This window comes from Carcharodon carcharias, chromosome 14, assembly GCF_017639515.1.
Source record: "Carcharodon carcharias isolate sCarCar2 chromosome 14, sCarCar2.pri, whole genome shotgun sequence".
In the NCBI taxonomy this organism is placed as follows: Eukaryota; Metazoa; Chordata; class Chondrichthyes; order Lamniformes; family Lamnidae; genus Carcharodon; species Carcharodon carcharias.
In genome coordinates this window covers 141,213,641-141,236,139 of record NC_054480.1, presented here as the reverse complement: position 1 = coordinate 141,236,139, position 22,499 = coordinate 141,213,641, and the positions used below count along the sequence as shown (strand labels likewise).

The 22,499-nt window shown below is 43.3% G+C and overlaps 1 protein-coding gene across 2 annotated transcripts in view; it reads right to left on the bottom strand.

Moving 5' to 3' along the window:
* Window positions 1-22,499, bottom strand: part of cbarpb (CACN subunit beta associated regulatory protein b) — a 195,572-nt gene that overhangs the window by 76,526 nt on the left and 96,547 nt on the right. The window lies entirely within an intron of this gene.

Below are 22,499 nucleotides of genomic sequence, written 5' to 3'. Positions count from 1 at the left end.
CCTGTTACAGAACGTTGCTTGGAGCTGGGATCCCCGAGGCCATTTTAAAAATGCAACCCAATCACATTGGCTTCATGGACTGTTTTACCTCATGCAATTAGCACAACCATTCACTTTTGTTTGCATAAAACTGCTCTTGTCTTTGGCAGCTTTCCATCCAGTGAGACAATGGTTTGCGCTATGGTGGTTAACTCCATGTTAAACATTGCCTGGGACTCAGGAACCCCACACCGGCCTGCGTCTTGCACTGTAAGTGCAGCTAATGGCACCAGAACCTGCCTGATGCACTGCTCTCCCATACATTCAAGAAGAAAAATTGGACATTCTCTGCCTATCGATCGGAGCATCCCTTCTATCAACGTGGTTAAAGTTTGGGTATTAAGAGATATTTATTCTATAATACACCCCCAAAATTACAATATCATTAATACTATCCCCCACCCCCAATCCACCCATAAGTCACAATATCATTTTCTGTGAGTCACTTCCTTGTTCAGTGTTTACATGACTAGCCTCATGCTGTGAACAAAAAACATTTATTCACGCAAGGACTTAGTTTTCTTTTTCATTGGGGGTTTGTGTGTGCTGATCAAGTTGAAGGATGGCAGTGCTGGGAAAGGAACATTTTCTAGCTTATGTATTTAATGTCACTGTCAGAATAGACACATAACATCCAGAAAAAGATTCCCCCTGCACTGCTCTGACAGTATATTTTCAAACAGAATTCCCTACTGCACCAATGTGACATATCCATTTCCCACAGCAGCTATTCTTGTGACTGCTCACAGTAAGGTTGCTGTATTTATGTTAATTAGGGCTATATTTTGGACATTCTTTACAGTGGACTCATGAACTAGATTGAGACCATCCAAAATCAATTTACTGATAATACTTCCAAGTGCCAGCAGAGGATCATTCATCCCATGAGTCTAACGGAATTGTATCCAGCATTAGAGGTGAATAGACACCACTCTAATGCTGGTCCACCCATTCCCAGCATTCAAAACACTCATAAATTCCCTGCTTTGTTTTTTGCTGCATGTTGCTTAGCATAAGGACATAAGAAATAAGAGCAGCAATAGGCCATTTGGCCCCCTCCAGCCTATTCCACCATTCAATGAGATTATGGCTAATCTGGTTGAGGCTTTAACTCCACTTTACTGCCTCCCACTCCCCCCCAGTCCCCATAACTCTTGACTCCCTTTCAATCAAAAATCTATCTAACTCAGCCTTGAATATATTTAATGATACAGCCTCCACTGCTCTCTGGGGTAGAAAATTACAAAGATTAATGACTTTTTGAGAGAAGAGATTCCTCCTCATCTCCAGCTTAAATGGGAGAGCCCTTATTTTGAAACTGTGCCCCTGATTTTAGATTCCCCCACAAGGGCAAACATCCACCCTGTCAAGCCCCCTCAGAATCTTTTGTTTCCATAAGATTACCCCTCATTCATCTACACTCCAATGAGTACAGGCCCAACCTGCTCAACTTTTTCTCACAAGGCAATCCCTTTCTCACAGTAATTAACCTAGTGAACATTCTCTGAACTGCCTCCTCTGCAAGTATATCCCTCCTTTAATAAGGTGATCAAAACTGTACACAATACTCTAAGTGTAGTCTCATTAATGCCTGTGGTCAAGGTTGTAGCAAGACATTTATACTCCATTCTCCTTGCAATAAAGGCCAACATTGCATTTGCCTTCCTAATTACTTGTTATACCTGCATGCTAACATTTTGTGATGCATGTACAAGGGTGCCCAGATTTCTCTGTACTGCAGCATTCTGTAATCTCTCTCCATTTAAATAATATTTTGCTTTTCTATTCTTCCTACCAATGTGTTCAACCTCACATTTTTCCACATTATACTCCACCTGCCAAATTTTTGCCCACCCACTGAACCACCCATATCCCTTTGCAGACTCTTGTGTCCTCTTCACAACTTGCTTTCCTATTTATCTTTGTATTGTCAGAAAATTTGGCTGCAGTACGTAGAACATAAGAGCAGGGAAGTTATGCTGGAACTATATAAAACATTAGTTAGGCCACAACTTGAGTACTGTATGTAGTTCTGGTCACCTCATTACAGAAAGGATGTAATTGCACTGGAGAGGGTACAGAGGAGATTTACGAGAATGTTGCCAGGACTGGAAAATTGCAGCTATGAGGAAAGGTTGGATAGGCTGGGGTTGGTTTCCTTGGAACAGAGGAGACTGAGGGGAGATTTGATTGAGATGTACTGCCTGAAAGGGTAATAGAGACAGAAACTCTCAACTCATTTAAAAGGATATGCACCTGAAGTGTCGTCACCTGCAGGGTATGGACCAAACACTGGAAAGTGGGATTAGGCTGGGTGGCTTGTTTTTCGGCTGGAACAAGCATGAAGGACCGAGCGGCCTCCTTCTGTGCCGTAAACTTTCTATGATTCTACGATTCTATGATTATACAAAGACCCTTCATCCAAGTTGTTAATACAGATTGTAAATAATTGAGACCCCAGTAACTGGTCCTTGCGACATTCCACTAATTACAGTTCACCAACCTAAAAATGATTCATTTATTCCAACTCTATTTCCTGTTGGTTAGCCAATCTTCTATCCATGCTACCTTCAATATATTACACCAATGTCATGAGTTCTTATCTTGTGTAGAAAATTATTATGTGGCACCTTATTGAATCCCTTTTGGAAAACCAAATAGACTACCTATACTGATTCCCCTTAATCCACGCTGCTTCTTCCATCCCCAAAGCATCAAAATGTCTAAATCTCTATTCTCCTGGCTTGGCATGTGTAAATGTTCTTTGTAGTTCCAAATATCCTGCACAGTTCTATAAGATAACAAGGAACCCTTCTTACATAGTACCTTCTATAATGACAGATTTTAATTTCTGTTACTGTGAATGCAAAAATAGTGCTAACTGGATCCAAATTGAGGGCTGCCCCTGTATCCTGATCAGTTTGAGATGTGCGAGGTTTCTCACACTAGAACTTTGTGGCCTTGTTATTTGAAAGCATTTGCTTAATATCTGGAATAGCTCAGCTTTCTTCAGTTGAGTTATCTCCACTCCCGGCACTCCAGATCACTAGTGTTGATTTGCATACATGCTGATATCTCTCATAGAAGAAAAAAACTCAGCTTGAGGGTGAATTTTAAGGAAATGACTTCATTTATTTAGACCACTTAAAGAGTAGGACAGGAGTGGAGTGAGCTTTGTGCTCCACAAAACCGCACAAGGTGAATTTAACAAAATATTCATCATGAATACCCGCCCATATCAAGATTGCTTGCATGCACACACTGCCAATAGGAATCACAGAATCACAGGATTTCCCGGTTGGTGAGCTGGGGGCGGGGCCTGCTCGCCGGCGGGTAAAGTGACGCGGGATGACGTTGGGCGGAACTCCCGACATTACCCCACCCCTTTTAAATTTTCAGGTAGGCGGGGGCTCAGCAGAATCAGCTGTGTCCCCACCGACCTGTCAATGGCCAATTGAGGCCATTGCCAGAGTCATTTAACTAATTAATGGACCTGCCTTTCCTACCTTAAAGTTGGTGAATCGGCCAGGAGCCCCAGGCGGGCAATAGAAAAAGCGTGAAACCTCATCCACCGGCGGGATGAGGTTTCATGTAGGCTTTAAAAAATGTAATTAAGGTGCATTTAAAAGTGATGGACGTGTCCCAACTTATGTGACAATGTCACATGAGGGGACATATCAGGGAAATTTTTTTTCGATTTTTCCAATTTTTTTATTGTACAGCCATTCTCCCCAAGGCAGCACTTAGCCTCAGGGAGATGAGTGCGCTCTATCATCCGCACGTGCGAAAGAGCACACTCTCAGCTCAGGGAATCCTCCCCCCGCCCGCACAGGGGGCGTGTAGCACTTCCTGGTGGACATCACGCTGGGCGGGCCTTAATTGGCCTGCCCACGTAAAATGGCGGCGCGCCCCCAATCGGAGGAACCAATCGGATGTGCGCCTCCGCACACTCGCTCTTAAACATCCCCCAACGGGGGGGAAAATTCTGCCCACAGAATTTTAATAGCACAGAAGGAGGCTATTCAGCCCATCGTGTCTGCACCGGCTCTCCAGATGAGCATTATGACCTCATGACATTGCCCTGCCTGTTCCTCATACCCCTGCACATTGTTTCTAGTCAAATAATCATCTAATGCCCCCTTGAACGCCTCAATTTTTCAAGTCCTTCTTAGTATTTGTATTTCCTCTTACCAGGCAGCATCCTAATGAACCTGTGTTGTATTGTTTTTAGTTTTTAGAAATTATTTATTTATAAATAGCTCTACTGATCTGAAGTGAGGCTGTGAACCTATGCCCTCAAACCCCTCTGCCCTTCCACAATACCGGGGAGAACATCTCATATCTTCCTCAAAATATTGTTGATTTGGGGTCTCTTAAATCATATGAGAGTGCAGATGGGGCTTTGGTTTAAAGTCTTAAGCAAAAGGTGACACTTCTGACAATGCAGATGAGGAAATTAAGTGCAGCTCTTTGAGGATTGATATTTAAAAGGGTTTGTATTTCTTGCAGAGAAGAGAGGAAACTATTTGTTCAGAGGTTTTCAGCTTCTGTTGGAATTGAAGGAATGGACAGTTTCCCTGTACGGGTTTCTGGACAACTTCCCTGGTGTGTCCATGGGTGAAATGACAGCAGATTCCATTACTCTGACACTGCCTTTCTGGTGAAGCAGAACCAAAAGGGTAGTTTTTCCACTTCAGAGACTTAAATATATATCACGGCTGACACCCCAGTGCAGTTCTGAGGGTGCACTACACTGCAAGGGATGCTGTCTTTTGAACAGGATGTTAAACTGAGGCCCTGCCTACCTTTAGCTGAACATAAAAGAACCCACGGTGTTATTCTGAAGAAGATCAGGGAGTTCTCCCTGATGATGTGTCCAATAATTATCCCTCAACCAACATCGCTAGAATAGCTTATCTAGTCATTATTTCATTGCTGTTTGTGGGGCCTTGCTGTATTCAAATTGGCAGTGATCACACTCTAAAAGTACTTTGTTAGCTCTAAAGTGCTTTGGGTTGTCCTGAGGTCATGAAAGTTGCTATATAATGCAAGTCTTTCTTTCCTTAAATAATCCTATGTAGGTGTTCTTGGGTCTGTACAGATAGTAGCATAAATATACATAAATATGAACTGTCAAGACAGCTGTCAAAAGGAACTGTCAGAAGTATCAAAAACAATTGTCAAGCTGGCAAGGGATTTAAAACTCCTGCCCTTTAAACCTTTTAAAAAACTATGTAGTGGAGTGTTGAAAAAAAAACACTTGTTATTTCACTCTGTCTGTTGACATAAGGCTGAGGGGAATAATTGCTGGATTTGTGCTGCCTGGCTGTTTTCACAACCTTCCATAATCACAGTGGGTGCCTCCATTTCACAGTTTAATCAACAGCTCCAAGTGGTTATAGACTCTTTGAAGTGGGACTATGAATTCCAAAGCTTGTTTTTTTAAAAGGGATTAAGCACGTGAATTAAATGTTTGCTTTTGTAAGGGATTATGTAGTTGAAGGAATGTAAATGTAGTGAATGGGTTTTTATGAATGAGTGTTCTTTTAAAAATAAAGTCTGCAGTAGGCACTTATGATTTTGTTTTATTTATTCTCTGCATGGTTCCTGAGGTCTGCCCATGGTGGATACTGGGTAGGTTGGCATGGTAGGTGTCAGGGGAAAGGCTGATGGGTGGGCAGGTCACGGCTTGGCATTATGTTGGCATAGGGGCTATAAAGGGCCATGAGAGTGGGTAGAGGAGCATAGGTTTGCAAGGAGGGTATAGGGAGTATGTGGGGATTTGAGGGGGTGTAAGCAGTGAGGGTTGGAGACTATTTTTTGCTTTAATGCTTTTTTAAAAAGCTTTGACCAAGTGCTGGTGCACCGAGGCAGGCCTTCTGCCCTGCCAGCCCACTCTGCACTCATTCTGGGATCACCCGGCCTGACACCCAGAGAGCTCTGCCACCCCAGAATGAAAGGGCAGAATCTTGCCCTCGGATGGTGTGAGGGCCCCACCGGCTCAGCGGCGGGCGGACAGCCGACTCCCGTCACTGAAACGGGGCCTGCCGCCATTTTGAGTGGGTGGGCCAATTAAGGCCCCACCCAGCGGACTGCCTGACGGGAAGCGCTATGTGCTTCCTGTTCTGGGGTGGGTGGGGGGGAGGGAATCTCCAACTGTCAAAGTGTGCTCTTTCACGCACTGCTCCCTGAGGCAAAGTCCTGTCTCAGGGAGATTCGTGAGAGGTAAGTAAAGTTTAAAAATAGATGAATATTGAAATTATTAACATGTCCCATCTCGTGTGACAATGTCACACGAGATGGGACATGTTAATAATAAACACATAAAATGTATTAAATGTTTAAAAAACGGACATGAAACTTCATCCCGCCAGTGGATGAGGTTTCATGTATTATCAGAAGCCAGCTTTAAGCTTGGAAGGCCAGGTCTTTAATTATCTTAATGATCCTGTCAATGGCCTCAACTGGCCATTGACAGGTCGGCGGGCGGACAACTGATTTCGCTGTCCACCCGCCTTCCTAAAAATTTAAAGGGACCGGGATGACGTCAGGGGGTTCCTCCCGACATCATCACGCGTCAGTTTCCTGTCGGCGAGCGGGCCCCGCCCCCAAATCCCCGAGGGGAATCTCCTGCCCAAAATCCCAGCTTCTGGGGCACTTTCCCCCAGGCCAGGTTTGCTCAGAAATGTCCTGACTCTGCGCTCCAAACCGAGGGGTGAAAACTCAAGCCAAAAAATCTGCGTGTGTTAAACGTGTAGCACAGTTTCCATTATATCAAGCTTTATCAAAAACTTTAATGGATAAATGCATTAGACTGTCTTTCATGCCGGTTATGTCTGTGGGCGGCTCTGTGAAAGGCATTTTCAATTGTAGTTGCGTCATGTATTGCCTGTCATGGATTCAATTAGGCACGGTTAGTGCTACATAGTTAAATATGGCTTAGGGTTTAAGGAAAAACTCTTACAATTCATTGTGATTTCTGAAAAACTTGACATACGCTTTGGTTCATTAAAAACTCTCGTGCCCAAGTCCCATCCAACCCTTGTGCTTGCTGACCTATATTGTTCCCCAGTCCAGCACCTCAGTTTTAAAATTCTTATCCTTGTTTTCAAATCTCTCCAAGCCTTCACCCTTTGCTATCTCGGTAACTTCCTCCAGTCCTTCAATCCTCTGAGATCTCTGCGCTCCCCCAATTTTGGTCTCTTCTGCATCCCTGATTTTAATTGGTCCAGCACTGGTGGCCATGCCTTCAGCTGCCAAACCCTGTGCTCTGGAATTCTCTGCTACCTCTCGACCTCTCTCTTATCCTTTTGAGATATGCCCCTTAGAACCTACCTCTTTGACCAAGCTTTTGCTTATTTGTCCCAATGTCTCCTTCTGTGTTAAAGTCTGTTTGATAATGCTTGGAAAGCACCTTGGAGCATTTTACTATGCTAAAGGTGCTATATAAAGGCAAGTTGTTACTGTAGTTGTTGTCAATTTTTTTTCCCTGCAATCCTTTCTAAATATTCTAGGCCTAAATACTCACATTTTTTCTCACCCACTTTCTGTTATGAATGCCTAGAATTTACAGTAATTAAACCAAAAACTATTATCTATTAAATTGGTGTCTATTAGCCTCTTGGGAAATCTCCTGACCCCACCCTTCCAGTGCCCCTGACCTCTTCTCCCTGGGGAATGAATCCTGCAGTGATAAAAAGTTTATAATATTATCTGTTGAATTTTTTTTTTTGCTTTCCACTCCTCTCCCAAGGTCAATCTGCAGGTTCAAGGTGGAGAGGAGTGTGCTAAATCTTCACAAGATCGCCCATTTCTTGGTAAGGTTGAAGCAATTGTTCTGGCAGCATGCTTAATAATGTAGTTCATCAGGAGTCTATGCAGCAGTTCTGTTGGCAAGCCTTCAGTAACAGCAGCAAGGTTTAAAAATGCCTGTGCAGCAAAACCAGTGATGCTGTACCAGTCTTCACCTCAACATACTGCCTGAACAGCAGCTCACTCAGAAACTCAATACATCTGGCGTTCAATCATAGAGAGAGTGATACAGCACTGAAGGAGGCCATCTGGCCCACTGTGCCTGTGCTGCCTCTTTGAAAGAGCTAACCAATTTGTCCCACTCTCCCCTGCCCTTTCCCCACTGTTTTGCAATTTTTTTCTTGCCTTTAAGCTTTTACCAGTAACCAAACGTATTTTTATATAAGAATGGTTCTTCGTCAGTTAGGTGAGAATCTCTCTCCCTTAAGGAAAACACATAAATTCCTGCTGGGGCCCCAAGTAATCCCAGTTTGCCAATCACTAAACTTTATTCATCATTCATTCTCAATTCCCTTTTGAAAGTTATCATTGAATCCCTCTCTGGCAGTGCATTGCACATCATAACAACATGCTATATAATTTAAAAAAAAAAATCCTCCTCATCCCGCCTCTGGCTCCGTTGCCAATTAGCTCAACTCTACTAAATCTTCCTTTAAGCTCCTCTGCTCTAAGGAGAGTAACCCCAATTCCTCTATACTCTCCAAGTAATCCCTTGTACCATTCCAATAAATCTCTGCCCCATTCTAATGGCCTTCCTAATGTGCGATGTCTAGACTTTGAGCAGGGGTGTAATATTTACAAGCCTCAGCCATCTGGCTCCACTGAGGATTGGGAGATTGTGACCAGAGACTCTGTTGTCTCTACCCTTACCAGCCTCAGCGTCTTAGGATGAACCCCACCCGGACCAGGTGACTTTTCTACTTGAGCACTGCCAATCTTTAGCTATTTTTTTTTTATCCTATTCAATTTCTTTACTGCCTCCTCCTTTGCTGTCACTTCTGTTCTCATACAATCTCTTTGCCATTCTTGTGGCCTTTTCAGTTCTCCTCTGTACTTTCATATTCGGGTTGGTTTTCTACTGTTTATGAGGCTGGCCTTTATCATAAGCCTCCATTTTCTGTTTCATTTTAATCTCCATATCTATAATTTAGTCTCTATATCTGTAATTTAATCTCTAGGTCTGTCAGGGAGCTCAAGCTTGGATGCCCTTCCTTTCTGGCTTGTGGAAATGTGTCTAGTGTGTACCAGAACTATCTCCACTTTGAAGGACTCCCATTGCTCATTAACTGTCAATCTTTAATCCCAACTCATCTGGGCAGATCCCATTTCGACTCACTAACAGTAACCCTTCTCCAATTTAGTGTTTTCACGTTTGGCTGTTCCTTGTTACTCTAACCCTAATGATACTACAATCACTATTTCTCAAATACTCCCCCACTGAATCATGCTCCATTTGCCCCACTGCATTCCCCAGAACCAGATCCAGCACTGATTTCTTTCTCATTGGGCTGAAAATGTACTAATCAAGGAAGTTCTCTTGTACACATTTCAGAAACTCCTCACGCTCTTTGCCCCTTACACACTTCTTTTTCCAATCTTTATTAGGATAACTGTAGTTCCCCATTATCACTAGTCTATAATTTGTGTATGTTCTGAAGTTTGCTTCTTTATCTACTTCCCTTTATTTAGTGATCTATAAATGCACCTAGCAGGGTAATAGCTCCTTTTGTTTCTAGCCAAATAGATTCAGTCTGAAACCTCAAGTACACAAGTCCCGTTCTGATACTCCAACACTATATTCGATCAATAGTTACATCCTACACCCCTCCTCCCAACTTATCATTCGCTATATTTCCTGAATACTCTGGCCTGGAATAGTAAGTTCCCAATCCTCTGCTTGTTTAAGCAAGGTCTCTGATATTGCCACCATATCACAATCAAATGTGACAATTTGTGCATGTAGCTCACGAACATTATTTAGCATCTCTGTACAATTCATGCACATGTAATCTGAGCACATCCTAGCCTGCTTCACTCTATCCCACCCACCTCAACCATTTCATATTCCTTCTAATACTGTACAATTCTCTATTCTACTACTGTTGTTCTCTCGTCGTTCTCTGTACATCCTGTTTTTCCTCACTAATGCTTCACCTTTGCCAAATTAATTTAAGTCTTACCCCACTTGTTAGCTTCCCCTCAAGGATATTGGCTCTAGCTCTGTTGAGGTACAACCCACCCAACTTGAACAGGTCCCTTCTGTCCCAGAATTGGTCCAATATCCAAGAAATTGGAAGCCATCCCTCTTGCACCATTTCTTCAGCTATGTATTAACACATACTACTAGAAGGTGGCATTAGCTGGAATCCAGAGATTTCCACCTTTTGGAGTTTGCTTTTTAACTTCCTTCCTTTCTCCTGACTGCAGGACCTCAACCCTTTTTCTTCCAATGTTGTTGGTTCCCACTTGGGCCATGACTTCTGGTTTTGCCTCTACCTCCCCCTTAGAGTATTCCACATCCATTCCACATTTTCTTTAATAGGAGCGGGTTGCAGTTGGAGATGATTCTGGAGGGAACAGAGGGACAGTTAGTTTGCTGCAATTGGGAGAAATACCCTTGCTGGGTATACTCTTGTCGCTGGGTTAAAATCCTGGAATTCCCTCCCTAACAGCACTGTGGGTGTATCCACACCACATGGACTACGGCAATTCAGGAAGGCAGCTCACCACCACCTTCTCAAGGACAATTAAGGATGGGCAATAAATGCTGGCCTAGCCAGTGATTTCCACATTCCATGAATGAATAAAAAATTTCTTTACTCTAGCGCCATTGAGGCAACACACCATGTGAGTCTCATGCTGTCAGTTTTTCAAGAAAACCTGTCCAGTCCCCCCGACTATTGAATCTCCTATGACTACTGCACTTTTACAATTTTCTGTGCCCTGCTCACAGTGCACTCATTTTCTCAACCATGTGCCCAAAATTGTGGCCAGATCTTATAGCTAACAAAGGTATCTCTCCCAGCTGCAGCAAACTAACTGCCCTCCCTCCGCCCCCTCTAGACACATTTCCAACTGCAACTCACCCCCATTAAGCACCAATTCAACACTGGGCCACCACCAGTGAGTGACATTTGTAGTTTGCGGCCCCATCTCCCCCATGCACCACCTCCACAGGTGTAAAGACACCTCCCCCTCCCCACCACATGCACCGCAGTCATTCCAGCACTTGCCCCCTCCTCTCAGAACAGCAGCTGACCCTTCCTTTATATCTCTATAAGCAATGCCCCTTCTGCACTAGATGAGCAAACGTCCTGGCATGTCCTCTAACTGTGCACCCCCTCCAGCTGCTGGAGCCCTCCGACCAGCTACCCACAGCCCCACCCCCAAAACAGCACCGCACCCCCACTGCCCCAACATATTGTCCCAAACCCTGCACAAATTTCTGCCACCCACTGAGCAGCACTTCACGCCAGTGGACCCCCTTGGCCACCGTATTCACATTGCTATACCACCTCACAAGGAAATCAGGGACCCACATTAATATAGTGTCATTACCATTGATTTCAATATCTAAATTAAACACATTATAAGCCAGAGCACTTTAGAAGATTGTGAAAAGCAAGCAGAGTTCCTGAGCTATGATGTCCCAACCCTCAGTATACCTCTTCAACATAAGTACCACAGGTCACTTGGAACAGAAAACATATCCCTTATATTACTCAGGTAATCTTGATATTGCAGATACTTGTCCGAGGCAATGGTGATCTTACATTCAGGTTGGCCATGACTTCTCAATGTCTTTTGACTGTTGCACCATTTGTCAAAACACCAATATGAGTGCTTTTGTTATTCCCTTTTTTGACTCAATCCTCCTTGCTTTTCTCAGAAACAGACTGCTGGCTGTCAACATGATGATTCCCCTTGCACTCCAGCATTTGGCCTGAAATTGGCCTTCGACAAAAGGGCAAAATGGGAGAAGGAGAATCGGCAACCTGTTTTACGCCCCACCCGATTATCTTTTCCATCGAGGCGAGGGTGTAGAAGAGGCTGTTTGACTTGCATTTGCCCATTGTGCATGATTGCTGAAGACCAATTTCACCCCCCATTATCGCTAAAGTTAAGACATTCCCCTCCTGCTCTGGCAGACTGAGTTAGTGCTAAAGGGCTTTTCTGTCTTACTTGACAGTTATAGCTTTTCTCACCAATTTCTTACTTCTACACTGGCTGCAGGCACAACTGTATTCCACTGTATTTCTTACTTGAACGTTTCTAAATGATCCAGTCTTGAAACTTAGGCAGCACAACTAACTATATGGCAAAGGGGTGGGGAAGGGGACATTCTCAACCTCCCCTTGCCTCACTTTCTACTGTGTCAGTCTGCTGGGTTATCTTTGGGCCTGGGGACCTGCTCCTCATCAGCAAGCAGATGACCCTAATGCTGGTGTCCAGAAGCATAACCGCAGGTATTTGAGCCCATAATTGTGTGCGATTGTGGCTTCCCCTCACTACCTCCATCATCCCATTCTCCCCACCCCCACCGATGTAGCACAAACCCTGTCCAGTGGGACTGTATTCAGGCCAAGCCAAAGCATAGGGCATGAAAATTGTTAACAAATGTGTTTTCACAGGCAGAACGTAACTCTTGCACACTCATGCAAGTGCTGGACACCCAGCGAGGAACATCATCCCTGTTGGTTAGTGTTACTTTGACTGTGGCTCTTTATTTAAAATAAAACCCAAAATAGCTACAAAAAAACTAACATGAACCTTCTCCTGCCTTGTAATATTTTTCTTTTATCAGACATTATGGTTCTCCTGTTCTCCCAGACCCAGTTTCTCCAAGGCTAAAGAGTACAGTGAACAGTTTCAGCTGACCTTGAATTGGGAATTCATTGAAGAAAAGTTCAGTATTGTTAACGATTTTAACCCACGGACATTTCAGTGCTACATGTTAATTCAACTCCACACACGTGGGCTCAGCAATCTCTCTAAAAGGCCAATAGTACCCTGTATTGAAACAAAACATTCTGGAGGAAACAGCAGGAATAGAAAAGGATGTTAAATACATGATATTTCTATAAGATTTTAACTCAAGATGATTTTAGTTTCAATATTTGTTCTTTAAAAATGCATATTTTATAAATGTGGTGTTAACAGAATGTCATTGGTCACTCAAGTTACCAACTCTGGTTGGATGTCTTCCTTGAGGAGCCTTGTGGGGGAGTCTAGAACTAGGGAACGCAGTTTCAAAAATTGGAGTGTCCCACTGATGACTGAGATAAAGAGAATCTTTTTCTCTCAGAGGGTCATTAGTCTGTGGAATTGCCTTCACCGGAGAGCAGTGGAGGCCGGGTCATTGAACATATTCAAGACTGAAGTAGATTCTTGATAGACAAGGGGTTCAAAGGTTGTGGGGGTAGACAGGAAAGTGGAGCTGAGGTCACAAACAGATCAGCCATAATCTTACCGAATGGCAGAGCAGACTCAGGGGCCGAATGGCCTACTCTTGCTCCAAATTCTTGTATGTAATAAACAAAACTACTGAAAAATAAGAAATAAAAGCTCTCTTTTAAACACCCTTATGATTTTATCCCTGGGTTGCTTGGAACAGGGTCCAGGAGATTCATCTTTCATCCCTGGAGTGTCCAGTACAATCCTGGGGACTGCCAGCCCTCTTGTCCATTGTAATACAATAAATAACTCTACTCATGAGGCTAAGCAGACTTATTTGTAATGATATTTATCAAAGTACAGGCCACAAGTTTGACCAGCCTGCAGTGCAATCCATTATCATCTCTTGGGCACTGGCCATGTAAAAGGACTATGCATTCCATTAGAAAACTGAGCTTGTGTGCAGTCTAAACTATGCGTTCAAATTCAAGACACTAAGACTGACTGAAATCATGTCTATATTCATGCGGCTCTAATTAAAATTATCCCCAAAAGATGCACATTGAGTCGCCCATTTGAAAACAAGTCACAGATACATATTCTATTTAACGTGGTATAAGCAAGACTAAGTTACTAATTTTCTCATAACTGTCCATTGGGATATTACCTGTAATATGCCCTCATCTATACTTTGTGACAATTCTGTTGTATAGCTGTATCATAATGATCTCAGTCTTTTATAAAACTTCTGCCCATCAAGGTGAGGGATGGATGTGGAACACATTCCACTTTATACAACTGGATTGGGGTGGGGGCTGCAATTTTAACGTTGAATGCTGCTGTAAAATGAGCAGTATCAAAGCAGCAGTCCATTACGCACCTTGGCTGGTTTAAGTCAATGGACAAGACGATTGTGCTTGGTGTGTATGGGCAGCTAATCTGATAGTATGCATTCCACACCATCAGCCAAAGCTAAAGTTCACCACCTCCACCACCAGCATACCATTCCTCCCAAACCCTCACCAAGCAACATCAACATGAAGCATTCCATGTTAGATATGGAATAAATCTGCCTCCATGTAGCCTCCAAACTTAGAAAAACCTAAGATTTTTCCAACTCCACAGCAATTGAGTTAGATTGCCAATGTAGTGCCAAATAGTACTAAATTAAGGGGACTTCTGTCTTGGCTCAGTGTCCCCAGAATTAACATTACCCAAAACCTTGCAGCCTTTTTATTCAAGATTCTCTTGCTTCCAGCATTCTCCTACCACCCAGCAGCAAAGTTCCCTCTCAGCCATGCGAACAAGACCCAAAATAGCCAAGAGCACCCTTTATGAGGGCGGGCTCTGGTAGTGCCTCAAGCCAGCCAAAGGATGGAGGTAATAATAAAAAAAACTTGGACAAATTTCAGGTCTCCAAGGCCGTGATGATGGGGATCATGGTTGAATGGTTTGGGTGTGGGAGGGAGGCAGTTAAACGGGGGAGGAAAATTCTACCCATGATGTCACAAAGTCGCTTACCTTGCTATTTCTAGCCTTCACCTGGAACCTCATTACCCCGCTGCTGAGGTCTCCAACCAGAGTCGTAGTACAAAAATGAGGCAGGAGGTGAGAAATGCCTCATGAACATAGCTACAATGGGCCTGTACCATCCATAGGCAGGGGTCCCGCACGCACCCCTGGTCTCCCAAGGAAATATTGGGGCAACATAAAAGGATTGGAGACTTGCCAAAATGTATCGCGGCATCTTTTTTCCTGATCCTTGTGCTACACTATTGTCAGATTAGTTAAACATGAATTCAAATTCTCAAGCTGGTGTGGTAGGATTTGAACTGGCATTCTCTGGATTGCTTGTCTGGGCGTCTGAAATGCTAGTCCCATAACGTAACCGCTAATCAACTGTACTGAATCACAGCCCAAGGAGAGAATACAGGGATGGGAAACGAGAGGAAAGGAGATGTGCTATTGATCCTTATTTCTAATGGCAAATCTAGTACATTTATACAATCATGGCATTTCCACAGTTTATTTAATCCCCTGTGAATCCCATATGCACAGGAAATGCTTACAAAAGTGAAGAAAATTAACCTGATTCTCTTGCTATTTGCAAACAGGGCAAAATAGAAATTTAATAGCGAATAGCATTGTCTCGATTGAAAGCTGCATAACCCTGTGTCTGATTCAGGTTTTACAGTTGGCTTTTCTTCTTTATGGGGCCCAGCCATATCAGCCTTCACCACAAGCATGCACAGCCATAAGTATAGCTCCTGAAATCTGAGGCCACAGATAAGCAAGCGCATCAATACTGCGGAACCAATGCTTGGCAGTAATGTCATCGCAAGAGAATACTTGCGAGTATGATTTCATTTAGTCATGTCAACACGGATGTTTAAAAGAGATTTTTTTTTTAATTATAAGGCTCAGATGCAATCATTTTTGATCTGATTTTCAGTTTTTGAATGAAGATTATATTTCTTCCAGAAGTCAGTTAAATTAGAAAACAAGGATCAGCCTGTCTGGGCCTGTGATGTAGAAAACAGAATGTAGGTCACATAGCTCATTGACAATGGATATTTTCCGTCACCCACACTAATCTGAGGTCCAATGCACACACAATGCACAAGCTATTTTAAAAACTGAGCAGGAAGCTTTAGCTAAACAGTCTAAAATATCTGATGAAATTTTTTTTTTTACTGATTTAAGAGAAACTCAGGCCTTGAAATTCCACTGAGGGTTCACCCACCACAACCTCTTCAGCTGCTTATATCATTACTTTGGCAGTTCTGCTGATCTCCCTGCAAAATTTGGGCAGGAGATCCCGCATCATTCCCTACGGGATTTCGGGGCTTTTATGTGTTGTGAATAATATTAAGAGTTCAAACAGCCTGATCAGTTCTGGTGGACAGTCTGCCCTGAAACATTAACTAGTTTTGTTTCCCCAGCGCAGTCAGATTGGTTCCATTCTTTCAGAATTTTACTTCGCTATCCTCAAAAAATGAACAATTGGCAACTCTTTCTCACTATTTGCTTTTAAGGGACCATGATATGAATCATTGTACCACACCACCTCATGTGAGGTTACTCTTAACACCCTGACCAACATTTGGCCTCAGCTAAGACCATTCAAAACAGATTTATCTCTCTCCACTGTTTGTGGGATCTTGCAATGTGCAAAATGGCTGCTTGGGTTGCCTACACAACAGTCAGCGCACTTAGAAGTAGTTCATTACATGAAAATTGCTTTGAGATATTTCTGAGATGTGAAAAGTTATTATTTCTTTTTTTTGCTTTTTTTTTGATCCCTGACTAAGAAAGGCTTTCTCTAAAATGCAGAGGGTGCATTTATAAACTGGGCCGCAACAGTAATAAATGTATTACTCAATAACCCTGCAGTGTTTGCTTGCCAATTTTTAATACTTTCATAAAGTGCGCTCTGACCTTTAACATTCACCACAACAGTCACTGTCAACAGAACTATTGATCCAAAACAACATGAAATGGATGTCAAATCTTTAAAAATATTACACAAGGCACACATGCCACAAATTTTATTTTCCCTGGTGACATTTTTGGACACATTTTGCATCGATGTTTACCATTGTAAATTGTTATGTCAACATTTTCCGTTCAATTTTGTGACATCATGGGTAGAATTTTCCTCCCCGTTGTGGGGGGGGGTTGTGTGGGGGCAAGTGCACAAAAGAGCGCAGAAATCTCCCTGAGGCATAGAGCTGCCTCAGGGAGATTAATTTAAGTTCCAAAAATTTCAATAAAGAAAAGAAAAAGTTTTAAGACATGTCCCCTCATGTGGCAGTGTCACATGAACTGAGACTTGTCAATGAACTTTATTGAAAAAATTTATTTGATTTATAAACCCTCCGTGAAACCTCACCCCGTCTGTGGATGAGGTTCCATGAAAAGTGCAAAGGCCGCCTGGGCTCTTCACCTGTCCCCCACCCCGCCAACCTTAAGGCTGGACAGGCAGCTTTCTCAATAGGCTTAATTGGTTCAGAATCGGCTGCGCACCCGCCAAACTGAAAATCTAAATGACCTGCGGGGTGACATCAGGACACACGGCCGGCGTCACCCTGTGTCATTTTATGCCTCAGCGAGTGGGCCCTGCTCCGCTCACTGAGCCGAAGATTCAGCCCCATCTGTTACAAGGTGCTTGCAAACTATGGCCACTAGCAGGCTTTGGAACAAGTTTCTGAAGTATTCCAATGTTGTTGCCAACTTGTATATAAAAATATATTCACGAACAGCAACATGGATAATTTACCAAAAATATCTTTCTATATATTAATAGATATAACCTGTTTTCTTTGGTTTGGTTGAGTTTTATGTTCATGAATTATAACATTTGAATCCCCCAAATTGGAATCACTATAAAGTACCGACTCTTCTTAATGCAATGATACCTTTAATCAAATAAACAAACAAAATTGCATTGAAACCCTTCAGTTAGAGATGGCACTTTGAACTCCAGCATCGATTCCTCAATGCTGCGCACTGGGAGATCAGGAACACGACTGAAGCAGAGGGATTAGGGATAGAGAAGAGGACTCCCAGAACCAATTTCTTTCAGGATTGCAACTCTGCGATGTTTTATGATAAATGAGTTCAAAACCTGCATGCAATCATTTCACTTGCAAGTCTCATTAAGCGCCCAGAGGCGATGCAGAAATATTTACGAGAACATCGCTTGCAATAGGGAATACTTACACAAAATGGCTCTAATTGTTCAAGAAGGCAACTCACCACCACCTTCTCAGGGACAATTAGGAATGGACAATAAACCCCATGTCCCATAAACGACTAAAAAATAAATTAGTTTCCCAAGATTTGTGCTTAATTTGCTCTTTTTTTTCCCACAGGTGCTAGAGCACTCAATTAGGTCTTGGAAGGATTTGCAACATCTACAGTTCTTTTTTAATGCGGTGTTCTTGGTGAGATATTATTTCCATATTTTTGGCATTGTTATGAAAATATTAATTTTGCAGAAATGAATTTGCAGTTAGTTTTGCTCACTCCATCTGTCAGTTAGCTTTAAGCACCTCAGGTGCACGGTAGAGTTGATATAATTTAAATGAAAGGAGATCTGCAGGGCCCAGACCATTCTGCAGGTCTTCACGCACCTAACTGTTAACTATACAGCACAACTGTATCAGCCTGCTACATGTCAGCAAGACACAGATTTGTGACTTATGACAATGACACCTGAAGTAAAGTTACCAGTGAGAGATACCAGCACCAGTGGTTGGCAAGATCGATACTTCTTTCAACTATTATATCTATAGTTCTTCCAAACTCATGACACGTGAGTTATCATTGGGCCATATATGCATCGACGTATGTTCAACATGGCCTGCGGTTTTATTTTATTTCCTACTGAAATACTGAACAAATGCCCAATGTTACCATTTGGTGCAGTTCCCAAAGTGCCGGAGTAGATTGCTGTCCAACTCAAAGGTGCTGGAGGGTATGAGTGTGGCCATGTTTTCATTGTATGTTGCATATTGACTGTGTGCCTTGCTGGGCTATAGTGTACATCAAGGCTGAATGAAAGCTTGGAATGAGCAAACAGTTAACAGGATGGTATATGGCACCATTGGTAAGTTTCACCTTGCTAGATCCTTTAACGTGTAATTCCTTCTGCTACACCAGTTTGCAGGTGCTGTAGGCAACATTCAGTCTGGCTGTCAGCTACTTCCAAACATGCTACACTACTGCCCACTCAGAAAATGGTCCTGACGTAAAAGTCTGGCCAAGCTTCATCACATGTACCTCGTGAACTTGCCAGCTCACTTCACCGGAAATTAATGATCTGATTAGGGATGTCACTGCTCTATAAGTTTTGTAGATTACAGTTTACCTTTCCACATTATTCTCCTATTTTTATGATATTAGCCATTTCTTTCCCCATACAGCCTTTCAAAAAGCTGACAATTATCCAAAAGGTTGCAACCATTTATCTTTTAAGTGGCATGTCGCTTTAATTTGGAGCAGTCGGGAGTGTATGCTCCAAATTTTGCAGGTTCCCTTTTTCAACACTCCTTGTCGACACTTCCTGTGCAAGGTTCAAGCTGCACAGGGTGCTAGAAAATTTAAATAACCCAACCTTAAAGGGCTGGATTTTCATCTTCGAGGCAAGGGACTGGAGTAGGGAAATTTCCCAGCTCAGCCGGCCTGCCCCTGGAGAAAGTGCCTGCAAAGGTGGGATTTTCATTGCAGGAGTGCAGGAGAAGGCTGCAGTCAGGCCAGTAGACTCAGGATAGAATTCAAAATCCATAACGAGGATTGGCTGAGAGCCCAGAGACCCATTAGACTCTTGAAACAGCTGAGCCTCAGGGAAAACATTGCTCGATTGACAGCTCTATCTCTGACCTCTTCTGTCAATGTTTATTTATAAAAGATAAAGACTTTTCAAGTGCTTGCAGTTTCTGCTATTGATACTTTAAAGGGGGCTGGATGATTGACACTTCTATTGATTGTAGTGAATAGAGTTTTTATAAGGAAAGTGTAAAGTTATGAATGAATGACTGCTTTTTTAAAAGTTTTTTTGACACTTCCTATTGTCCCTTTAGGATTCATTGATTCTACACAGTGGGTGAATGGGCATGGAAGTGCCACAGTTTGACATGGAAGGTATAAGGGGCCATGGGGGGGGTGAGGGGTTGGTGGAGGAGCATAGCTTTGCATGGGAGGCATGGGTAAGATCTTTCTAACTTACCTTTCAAAACGTTCCCTCACCCAGACTATGGTTCACGACACATCTGAGGTGCCTTGAACCACGAGTCCTTTAAAAGCTGGCCCAACTCAATGAAAACTGCAGAGGACTAGGACATGCCTATCCCTGCAATGGAGCTAGCCAGGTCTGGAATGCACTGGCGAAAATCCCTTAAAAGGCAGTGGTGAAAATTGGAAACCCGGGGAATGGGGTCGGGAATCCCGGAATCGGGTCCTGGCCGCCAGTTTCACCCCTCCACGGACCCTTCCTTACTTGACGAAAACCCAGCCCATGGTTATCAGTTGGGTGCGGCTGCCTTTCGGTTAGTGCAAGCACAGGCACACCTTAACCGTAGCATCGGCCCTTGCATGTACCACTCGCAATGAGCTGGTAACATTTGCTCCGATATACAGGGTTTCTTATTCACTTCAATGGCAATGAACTTATTTTTCATAGAAAGGAATTTTATGCTAAGCTTCAGTTAAAAACTGTTTCAATAAACTAGCTGAACTGAATTCACAAAGATTTTCTTCAACAGTCCAGGGAAAATTCAAAAGTTAGTGATTGCCATTATATTTATCATTATTTTTCCCTGCTACTTTTCTATTCCCTCTTTAAAATGCTGACTTGTCCAGGGCTACGGTTCCACGAGAACCTAATGGTGCACTGACAAAGTGTCCATTCTTTGTGTGTGAGTGCAGAGGTGGGTGTTGGAGGGTTACTGGAATACAATGACATTTGCAGCTGATTGGAATCCCATCCTGACTCGATATCCACACACAGGCACACTCTGGCCAAAGTCCTTAGTAAGAATAAGGTTTTGACCATCTTGTAACGCTGCAGGGAAAGGGTGAGAGAGCGGGATTAATCGGATAGCTCTTCCAAAAGCCTGGCACAGGCACAATGGGCCAGAATATGCTGCCAGATTCATGGTTCTATGTGTGGAATTTTATGGCCCTGTTGTGGCAGGGACCGGGCCGCAGAACGTGGTGAGCTGTTCAAAAGTCCACTGACTTCAGCGGGGCCATAAAATCCTGCCAGCGTAAAATTCCACCTTTTGATTTGGTTTGTGGCTGTTCTTTTAAGTCCAGCGAGACAACCCAAGCAGTTTTGTTTTAAATGATGACTGTCATTCTGATTGCCACACCAAACTAACTTAGAAATAATGGCGCTGGTTTGGAGATTTTTTTAACCCTCCGATTGAAGGCATTGAAGAGTGTTGTTGGGCGAGGTGTAAAACCGGAATTCCACCCAATCCCACAAACTTCCTAAAATTACCCCATTAGATTCTAATGAAGTAATTAAAAGTCTGGCCTTCCTAGATTTGGATGAAGACAAGGCCAGTACAAAGGTAGCTGAAGATAATTGTGGCACACAAGCACTGGTGATATTTTTCATACTTCAAAAAACAAGAAGCAACATCTCAATTGCAGCAATAAAACCTCAGATGTGCACAATTACAAACTGCCTGAGCTCAGATTTCAGTTTTGACCAAATGCTTTCACCTGTACAAACAGGAGTGTTAGAAAGGAAAAGTGGAACACACGCAAGATGCTTTTGCCTCACGGCAAGAATGGAATGGATAATTTAAAGTAAATTTTTTTAAAAAGATACCGTCAAACAAAAGAGTGGAGTCAGATATTTCAGCGAAAGGTTTGCTCAGGTCACCATATGAACTTGGAACACTTATTCATGCCGTCATTAACTCTAGGCTCAAATATTCCAAAGCTGATGATGCCACTTTCAAAAAAAGTTCCTCTGACATGTCTTCCTTCTTCCTTAACCGAGGTTTTCCACCCACGGTGGTTGACGGGGCCCTCAACCGTGTCCGGCCCATCTCCCTCGCATCCACCCTCACACCTTCCTCTCCCTCCCAGAAACATGATAGGGTCACCCTTGTCCTCACTTATCACGTCACCAGCCTCCGCATTCAAAGGATCATCCTCCACCATTTCTGCCAACTCCAGCATGATGCCACCACCAAACACATCTTCCCTTCATCCCCCCTGGCGGCATTCCGCAGGGATCGTTCCCTTTGGGACACCCTGGTCCAGTCCTCCATCACCCCCAACACCTCAACCCCCTCCCATGGCACCTTCCCATGCAACCGCAGAAGGTGCAACACCTGCCCCTTCACTTCCCCTCTCCTCACCGTCCAAGGGCCCAAACACTCCTTTCAAGTGAAACAGCATTTCACTTGCACTTCCCTCAATTTAGTCTACTACATTCGTTGCTCCCAATGCGGTTTCCTCTACATTGGAGAGACCAAACGCAGACTGGGTGACCGCTTTGCAGAACACTTCGGTCTGTCCACAAGCATGACCCAGACCTCCCTGTTGCTTGCCATTTCAACACACCACCCTGCTCTCATGCCCACATGTCCGTCCTTGGCCTGCTGCATTGTTCCAGTGAAGCTCAACGCAAACTGGAGGAACAGCACCTCATCTTCCGACTAGGCACTTTACAGCCTTCTGGACTGAATATTGAGTTTAACATTTTTAGATCATGAACTCTCTCCTCCACCCCA